Source organism: Gossypium arboreum, chromosome 2 (genome assembly GCF_025698485.1).
Source record: "Gossypium arboreum isolate Shixiya-1 chromosome 2, ASM2569848v2, whole genome shotgun sequence".
NCBI classification, from domain to species: domain Eukaryota; kingdom Viridiplantae; phylum Streptophyta; class Magnoliopsida; order Malvales; family Malvaceae; genus Gossypium; species Gossypium arboreum.
In genome coordinates this window covers 22,588,904-22,598,664 of record NC_069071.1, presented here as the reverse complement: position 1 = coordinate 22,598,664, position 9,761 = coordinate 22,588,904, and the positions used below count along the sequence as shown (strand labels likewise).

Here is a 9,761-nt window from a genome sequence, read left to right as displayed (position 1 = left end):
GGTATAAGGTCCTTTCCATCGGGATTTCAGCTTCCCAGGAAATAACTTCAAAATTGAATTGAACAATAAAACCTTTTGACCTTCTTTAAACTAGCGAGGTCGTATATGACTATCATGCCATCTTTTTTATCTTTCTTTACACATTTTGGCATTCTCATAGGAAAACAACCTCAACTCTTCCAACTCATCCAGTTGTAAAATCCTTCTCTCACTGGCTTGCTTAAGATCAAAGTTCAATTTCTTCAAAGCCCAGTGAGCTCTATTCTCCAACTCTAATGGCAAATGACATGATTTCCCAAAAACCAACTGATAAGGAGTCATTCCTAACGGTGTTTTAAATGCTGTTCGATAGGCCCATAATGCATCATCGAGCCTTTGAGACCAATCTTTTCTGCTAGGGCATACTACCTTTTCAAGGATACCTTTGATCTCACGGTTCACTCTTTCAACTTGCCCATTAGACTGAGGGTGATAAGAAGTAGCAATCTTGTGTTTCACATCATATTTTTCAAGCAACCACTTAAGCCATTTGTTCAAAAAGTGAGAACCTTCATCACTACTAATAGCTCTTGGTGTCCCAAATCGTGTAAACACATGCTTATATAGGAATCGCATGACTACCTTAGCATCATTTGTAGGGTATGCTTCAGCTTCAACCCACTTGGACACATAATCCACAACAACTAAGATGTATTTGTTCTCATATGAAGAAGGAAACAGTCATAAGAAGTCAATGCCCCATACATCGAATAATTCAATCTCAGAAATGTTTGTTAAGGGCATCTCATTCCTCCGTGATATGTTTCCGCTCCTTTGGCATCTATCACAGTTCTTCACATAAGCATAAGCATCTTTAAATAGTGTAAGCCAAAAGAAACTTGCTTGCAAAATCTTTGTTGCGGTATGTGCACCACCAAAGTGTCCCCCACTTGGAGATGAATGGAAATGATGTAAGATCTCTGCAATCTCACTTTCAGCTACACACTTTTGGATTATATTATCTGTACACTGTTTAAACAAGAACGGGCCCTCTTAGAAATAATACCGACTATCATGAAGGAATTTCTTCCTTTGTTGGTATGTCAATTCTCAAGGAATTATTCCACATGCAAGATAGTTAGCAAAATCAGCAAACCAAAGTGTTTCATGAATTCGACTCACCTCAAATAAGTGCTCATTTGGGAAATTCTCGTTGATAGGCACATGTGATCGAGTTACCTCATCTTGATCCAACCTCGACAGATGACCAGTTACTTGATTTTCAATACCTTTTCTGTCTTGGATCTCAAGGTCAAATTCTTGGAGTAAAAGTATCCAACAAATTAGCCTCAGTTTTGCATCTTTCTTCGTGAGCAAGTATTTAATGGTCGCATGGTCAGTAAAGAATGTAACTTTGATACCTATAAGATATGAATAGAATTTGTCAAAAGCAAAAACTATAGCAAATAGCTCCTTTTCAGTTACCATATAATTGAGTTGGGCTCTCGTCAAGGTTCTACTTGCGTAGTAAATGAGGTGGAACAATTTATTCTTTCTTTGACCTATCACAGCTCTAACAACATAATCACTTGCATCCCACATCAACTCAAAAGGTATGCTCCAATCGGGTGTAATGATTATTAGGGCTGAGATTAACCATTTTTTAGCTCTTTAAAAGATTCTAAACATGCTTTGTTGAAATCAAACATTGTATCTTTCTCTAACAACGAACACAGTGGTTTAGAAATTTTTGAAAGATCTTTGATAAACCTTCGGTAAAAATTGGCATGGCCTAAGAAACTTCGGACTCCTTTCACATTCATTGGGGCCAGTAATCTTTCAATTACGTCCAACTTTGCTTTGTCAACTTCAATTCCTTTCTTTGAAATTTTATGCCCTAAGACAATCCCTTCCTTAACCATAAAATGGTATTTCTCCCAGTTAAGGACTAGATTTATCTCTTCATATCTCTTTAGTACCTTAGCTGAATTACTCAAAAAAATATCATAAGTGTTACCAAAAACAGAGAAATCAACCATGAAAACCTCAACAAAATTTTCAACCATATCAGTGAATATTGCCATCATGCATGTTGGAATGTTACAGGTGCATTGCATAAACCAAAAGGCATTCGCCTAAAAGCAATCATACTGTACGGACAAGTAAAGGTTGTTTTATGTTGGTCTTCCAGAGCGACAACTATTTGGTTATATCCCGAATAACCATCTAAAACATAATAGAATTCATTACCGGCCAGTCAATCTAACATCTGATCCATAAAAGGAATTGAAAAATGGTCATTCCGAGTGGCTTTATTCAACTTTTTGTAGTCAACACAAATTCTCCAACATGTAACAGTTCTCGTTGGGATCAATTCGTTGCGCTCATTCTCTACAATTGTAATTCCACCTTTCTTCGGCACACATTGTACCGGACTTACCCATGAACTATCTGAAATAGGATAGATGATTCCTGCATCAAGCCATTTGATCACTTCCTTTCTCACAACTTCCTTCATAATAGGATTAAGCCTCCTTTGCCCATTAATTTGAGCTTTTTCACCTTCCTCTAGAATAATTTTTTGTATGCAAAATGAAGGGCTTATACATCGAATATCAGCTATAGTCCAACCGATTGCTTTCTTAAATTTCTTTAGAACAGAAATTAATTGATCCTCTTGATCTTTTGTCAGTTCAGCTGAAATAATCACAGGCAAAGTAGAACAATTACCTAAATAAACGTATTTCAAATAGGAAGGAAGTACCTTTAGTTCGAGTGTAGGTGGTTTTTCGATTGACATTTGGGTTGCACAAATTCTCTAACTTTCAACTCCAACGGTTTAAACCGTGTGGATTGAATAAAATTCCTCATGTTGGCTTCCATCACAGCCATGTTTTCTTCACCTTCTTAATCCTCCAAAGGGTCAAACCCTAAGGCTTTCTCTAATGGATCTTCTTTAAGATGGCTTTCCATAGAAATCAAGGTTTCTATTTCTTCTGTAACTGAGCACTCTTCTGTTGGATTGGGAAATTTCATCGTTTTAAGAAAGTTAAAAGTTAATTGATCATCTTGAACTCGCATGGTGAGTTCACCTTTCTACACATCAATTAACGTTCTTCCCGTGGCTAGGAAAGATCTCTCAAGGATAATTGACACTTCCTTATTTGCTTTAAAATCTAGAATAATGAAATCAGCAGAAAAAATAAATTTATAGACTCTTGCCAAAACATCCTGGATCTTTCCTTCAGGGTATGCTAAAGATCGATCCGCTAGCTAGAGCATCACAGTTGTAGGTCTTACTTCTCCTATCCCTAGCATCTTGAAAATAGACTTAGGCATCAAGTTGATACTTGCTCCTAAGTCACACAAAGCTTTACCATAATAAGATTCACCAATGTTACAGGGTATCGTAAAACTTCCTGGATCCTTCAATTTTGTGGTAGCTTGTTCTGCAGGAACACATTGCACTCCTTTGTTAGAGCGACAGTCTTATACTCACTCAGTTGTTTCTTCTTGGATAGTACATCCTTCATAAACTTCACATAATTCGACATTTATTATAAAGCCTCCATCAATGGAATATTGATGTATAATTGCTTCAGAACATCCAAAAACTTCTTGAATTGCACCTCTTGTTTCTACTTGTGTTGCTGTAATCTTTGTGGATATAGAGGTGATGGAACTTTCGGTTGAACCAGACAACTCTTCTGAGTAGGTAAATTTGCATCCAAAGAAGATGTTAAAGTATCTGAATTCACTAAGTTAGGATTTACCTTGTTAGTCTTTGTAGACTCTGACTCTTTTGGTGTAGGGACTTCAACAGCTGGTTGATTTTCCCCCTTTTCAATAGGTTTGTCCTCAACATCAATCTATCGAGGTTCCAAAATTTTACCACTTTGTAATGCCACTGCCTTGATATGTTCTTTACCCAAATTTCTTGGATTCTCAGTATCGCTTGGCAAGGTTCCTTGTGGTTTATTACGAAGCTCCATAGCTAACTGACCAGACCCATTTGGTTTTCCAAATTTTTCAGTGTTGCTGCTTGACTCTGGATCAAAGCATTATTCTTCACCATGTATGCTTTCAACAAGTTCTCCAAACTATTTGATGATTCAACTTGAGGTGGTTTTGGAGCTTGTTCATTAAACCCCTGAGATTGGTTGGTTCTATGCTGCATAAAGTTATTGTTTGGTCCATTTCCTTGGTTGCTCCAAGAAAAGTTGGGGTGATTACGCCATGAAGGATTATAGAAGTTGGACTTGGGTGCTTGTCCACTCCTATTTTGATGTTGGTTCCTCACATAGTATACCGATTTGGGATTCAATGGGCAATTCTCAAAAAAATGACCTTCCCCACAGTACGCACAGGAAACTACTTCAAACGGACTTGGTGGCTGAGCTGTAAAATTATTAACACCATTAGCGGTAACTGCTTTAACATAGAGGAAATAGACGATACTTGAGCTAATAACGAAGTGAGAGTATCAACTTCATGAACTCCGGCTACATCTTGAAGCTGTTCGATTTGTTAGCCATTGATAGTTGCTGCTCGCGATCCTCTCGATGATCTCATAAGCCTTATTATAAGACTTAGACATATTGCACCATTCGCAAAAGCATCTACCATCAATCTCGTATATGCATTGAGACCATTATAAAATGTCTCCAACTGGATACAATGAGGAATCCCATGATGAGGACACTTACGAAGTAACTCCCTGAATCACTCCCAAGCCTCATACAAAGACTCGTCATCCAATTGTTGGAAAGTTGTGATCTCGTTCCTCAACTTAGAAATTTTGCTAGGCAGGAAATACTTAACCAAAAATCTCTCTGACTAATTCTTGCCATGTAGATATAGAACTTGGTGGCAATGAATTGAGCCATGCTCGTGCTCGATCTCGCAATGAGTATGGAAACAACTTCAACCTCAGTACGTCTTCATTCACACCTGCTATCTTGAATGAGTCACTCACCTCCATTAACAATAGAAGGTGGAGATGTGGATCTTTTGTGGGCATACCACTAAATTTACCCACCATTTGTAGCATTTGAAACATCACTGGTTTCAATTCAAATTAGGTTGCCTCAATATCTGGCCTTCTAATTCCTGGATTTAACTCATTGAAAAGTAGAATAACATATTGTCTAATGCATCGATCCCTATCATCGGAAATGAGGATAGGATTTCGTACATGTTCGGCTTCATTACCTTGGTCTTGATTTTGATTTCCAAGGTCCATCTTGTTCTATCTCTGAGCTATTCATTCACATCTTCTTTGTCTAAAAGTTTGCTCAATTTTAGGGTCTACTGGGAGTAAAACGATAATCCAATCTATGCTCAAAAAAACCTGGAAAGAAAATTACAAAATTAGAAACAATAAGATAGTACTATTAGAAATAACCAAATTGAAAATAAATAATTTCACAAAAAATGACTATGGCAACAGTTGGCAGTTGGCAATCCCCGGCAACGGTGCCTAAAACTTGCAACGCTCGAGTTTGTGCAAGTGTACACAGTTGTTATCAAGTAATAAGTAAGTATCGAGTTATCGTCTCCACAGGGATTCTATTTGTGCTAAGTCACTTAATTTGTAAAAGTGTATTAAAATTTTGATAAATAAAAACAATGTAATTGAGAAGTGATGAAAAATTAAGTATATGAAACTAAATACAATGATCCCTAATGCAATTTATCCTAAGTATGCAAACTATATGAATGAGATAGATTTTAGCAGAATTAACACAATATGCAACAATTATAACATAAATAAGCTAGGGCAATTACTTTAATAGCTTATCAATATTCAGAAAAACATTCCATGGCAACTCGATCTTTCATGAGTTTGGAAACCATGTTAGGTCTTTTCGGAATCCTTTACTTAGTAAATACACATTTTACTGATCCTTATTTACTAAGGGTTTCTTAGTATTCGTGCGAGGTAATAGGGATGTGTTAGGTTTGAAAAAGTTTAATCACACAAATCTAAAAACTATGCAGATAATAGAGCCTGGTAAGGGATGTTATGCAACCTGCAATTTAATCAGGTTAGGATCTAAATTGAGCATGCACATTTCAATTATGCGTCCATTAGCTGTTGCCTGGTTAGGATCGCTCAGCTAATTCAGGTGTATTTCAATCACGTATGAACAAAATATAGACTTTATTTTAATTGAAAACATGATCAGTTGAGGCACAAATATTATAAGCATGAGTCAAATAATTATTATTAAATCAATGCAATCATCCTAGCTTAAATAAAATCAAGCTATCATTGTTGTAAACAAGAACAAAGAACACATAGAAAACATTCTTCAATTAAATTAAAGTAAGAAAGATTAAACCCAATTCAGAGTGGCTGTCACCCAAGATTCTAACTAGTGAGGACTCCTTCATTCCTTCGCTTTGCTCCTTTGCTGACGGCTCTCCGAGGTGGCTGACCAAGGGTTCTTTAAGAGGCTAATTTGCTCAAAATGTTTATGCAAAGATGATGATAGGCATGATGGCTAAGAGATTTGAGAGAGGATGATGAATGAGTGAGGGATGAATGAGGGATGAGGGATGATTGAAAAAGTGAGAAAGGGGCTCTTATTTATAGGTGAAGCATGGGAGCTAGTTTGCTAAAAATAGGAGTGTCCATTTTTCAAAACTCCTTCCAAGGGTGGCCGGCCATGAATTGAGGGAGTGTGGCTAGTTTTGCTTGATTCTTGGTCAATTTGAGTGCCACAACAACTCAGGACTAAGACTCAGTCACCAACAACTCTTCAGGCTAATATCTAATTTCTTCAACTTTTTTAGGACCTTGTGTAATTAAACCAGAAGTTGGTTTATGAACCTCTATATTCAGCCGAAATTTGGGTTGACTTGACCCTCCATTTGGATATTTTTGTAATCAAATTAAAGCTCTCATACCTATCCAAAAATAAATCAATAAGTTGGAGGACCAAAGAATTAAATTTTACCAACTTAATTAAATTAATTAAAACCCAAATTGTTAATGAAATATTTTAAAGTGAATTATTAAATATAATTTTATATTTTATTATTTAATTTAATCATGCATGGCCCACTTTATGTCATAAAAATATAATATGCTCAATTTAATATAAAATAAGCCATTTTATGCATGAAAACTATATAATAAAGCATAAAATTCACATTTTAATAATTTCTATGTCCTGTTTTCATATTTTCACATATTTCATTAATTTATTAAACAATTACTTGGCTTTAACAACAAATTTAAGTAAAAAGGTGATAATTTATATAGGAAAAATCTTATATATTTTTCAGTTTGCAGTAAGACCATATCTGGGATATGGCATCAATATGAGGATTCGTGTAAGACCATAGCTGGGCTATTGGCATCGATACGAGATCCCATGTAAGACCATATCTGGGATATGGCATTGGTATGGTACTATGTGTGTGAGAGTCCCGAGTATCCTTTAGTATTCCTCATGGTTCAACGGGAAATGCAAGGAGAATGTCAAAGTTGTGAAAGACTATGGTGTGTTGTAAATTGGTACAGGTATGCACTTAAAACTCATGCTTAATGAGCTCGATATGTGATGAATCCCTCGGTAAGGTTGTGATTGAGTAAGTTTGATTATGAGATTTATAATGACATTTATGTTAATTTACTTCAAGTTAATTGTATGTTAAATGTGAGTTTATAGTGCTTATTATGTGCATGGGAACTTACTAAGCTTTATAGCTTACTCCCCTTTCTTTTCCCTTGTCTTATAATGTCACCAAGCCAACTTAGGGATCGAATATTGTCAGAGATCCAGTCACACTATCAACTTAATATTTTGGGTACCAATGATTTCAATGTTTTGAGTTATGGCATGTATAGGGACTTGATCATTTTGTTATGTGTCATAATTGATTTAGCCAAATTTGTTGGCTTATGTTGGTTGATAATTCATTTTGTTAATGGCCATTGAAATTGGCTAATATTTATTTAAGTATATATGCATATGATGATGTCTTTCATGGATGTGGGAAATTGCATGATTTGAGTTGAGATATATGTGATGTTTGTGTATGATAAATAATAGTATGTGAATGAGGTATTCATGCCTTGTTTGTGGCTGATTTGGTTGAATGTATATACTTGGAATGGTGTTATGTTTTGTTGTGTAGGTTTGTGCATGGAAGGGTGACAATATGGCTTGGAAAATAGCCTTACTTTCGTCCACACGGATAGACACACGGGTGTGTGTCTAGGCCGTGTGTTACACACGGCTTACCCCATAGGCGTGTGATCCAACCATGTATCCCCTACACCTTAATTGTTGCAAAACAGAATGCTCAGTATTGAGCACATGGGCAAAGACATAGGCGTGTGTCTCAGCCATGTGGACAGCACGGCCTCAGGCATGGGCGTGTGCCTAGGTGTGTGAAGTCTGCACCTATTTTATGAAAAATTATGAAAATTAAATTGACCACACGGCCTAGGACCTAAGCACATAGGGGTGTGCCTTGGCCGTGTGACTTCAATTTATTCTTGGATGACAAACAGAGAGTTACACGGGTTAGGGACACGAGCGTGTGTGACCATACGGCCTGCCTACATGGGCATGTCCCAAGCCACACGAGCGTGTGACCCTTAAAACATGAAAAATTTTCTAAGTGTTGTAAAATTTTTTAAATTCTTGGTTTAGTCCCGAACCACTCCTAATGTATGTTTTGGGCCTCGTAGGCTCGTTTTAGGGACGATGTGAATGTAAATGAAAATTTTTAAATTTGGATGGAAATTTACGTGTCAATTTTGTATCTTTACTTATGTTTAAGTCTGGTAATGCCTCGTACCCTGTTTCGGTATCAAATATGGGTAAGAGGTGTTACATTTAATGGTATCAGAGCTATGGTTTAATCAATTCTCGGACTAACGTAGCATGTGTAAGAGTCTAGCTATACATGCCATAAATGAATTCTGATAGTGTGATGGTTCCTAACAATTTTAATGTGATGGTTCCTAACAATTTTAAATTGTATTTTCATATAGTAAATGGATCCCAATCGAGCTAAGGTTGATGAATTTGAAAGTAATGCATCTACTCCCACTCGAGGGGTAGCATCGTCTGATAGAAGACCTCCTACGGTTAGTCAGTGAGAAGGGGTAGTGTAACATCTCGAATTAGGTCCTAGACAGAATAGTGGTTTTGAGACCACAAATATGAGATAGAAATACTTATTTTATGATTCTTATGAGTTCTATGATATGAATGCATGCTTATGTGAAAGTTTCATGAAGAAATTCTATGCATAAGATGTCTAATTGAATTTTAAGGACCAAATTGAATAAGAGGCAAAACTTGCATTCTAGAAGTTTTTAGCATGAAATTACTTTATATTATGAATTAGAAGGTCCAAATTAGCAATTTGACCAATTTCTAAAAGTTTGGACAAAAATGGACATGTATAAGAAAATTTTGAAGGAAAAGCATTAAGGGTATTTTGGTCATTTAGTAAATAAAAGAATAAAAAGAAAAAATAAGTCAAAATTGGTTTCCATATTCTTCTATCATTGCCAAAAATTGCAAGACACCATAGCTAAGGTCTTGTTCAACATTTCAAGCTTCATTGTAAGTCAATCCTAGCCTCGTTTCCAATATTCTTTGCATTTTTGAAATGTTTGAAGCATGATCTATCCATTTCTAGCTATATTTTGAGCGAGGGTTCAAGTATGAAATTTGACCCATGTGTAACATGCATGTATTTTGTTGATTAATGGAGGAATATAATTGTTTGATGCATGATAAACATCTTTTACT

At 36.1% G+C, this 9,761-nt stretch overlaps 1 non-coding gene across 1 annotated transcript; it reads left to right on the top strand.

Annotated features, from left to right (window-relative positions):
- The first annotated feature begins 4,663 nt into the window (after window positions 1–4,663).
- Window positions 4,664–4,770, top strand: LOC128289699 (small nucleolar RNA R71). The gene has a single exon (XR_008279344.1). It is a non-coding gene; the product is annotated as a small nucleolar RNA R71 (small nucleolar RNA).
- The last annotated feature ends 4,991 nt before the right edge of the window (window positions 4,771–9,761 follow it).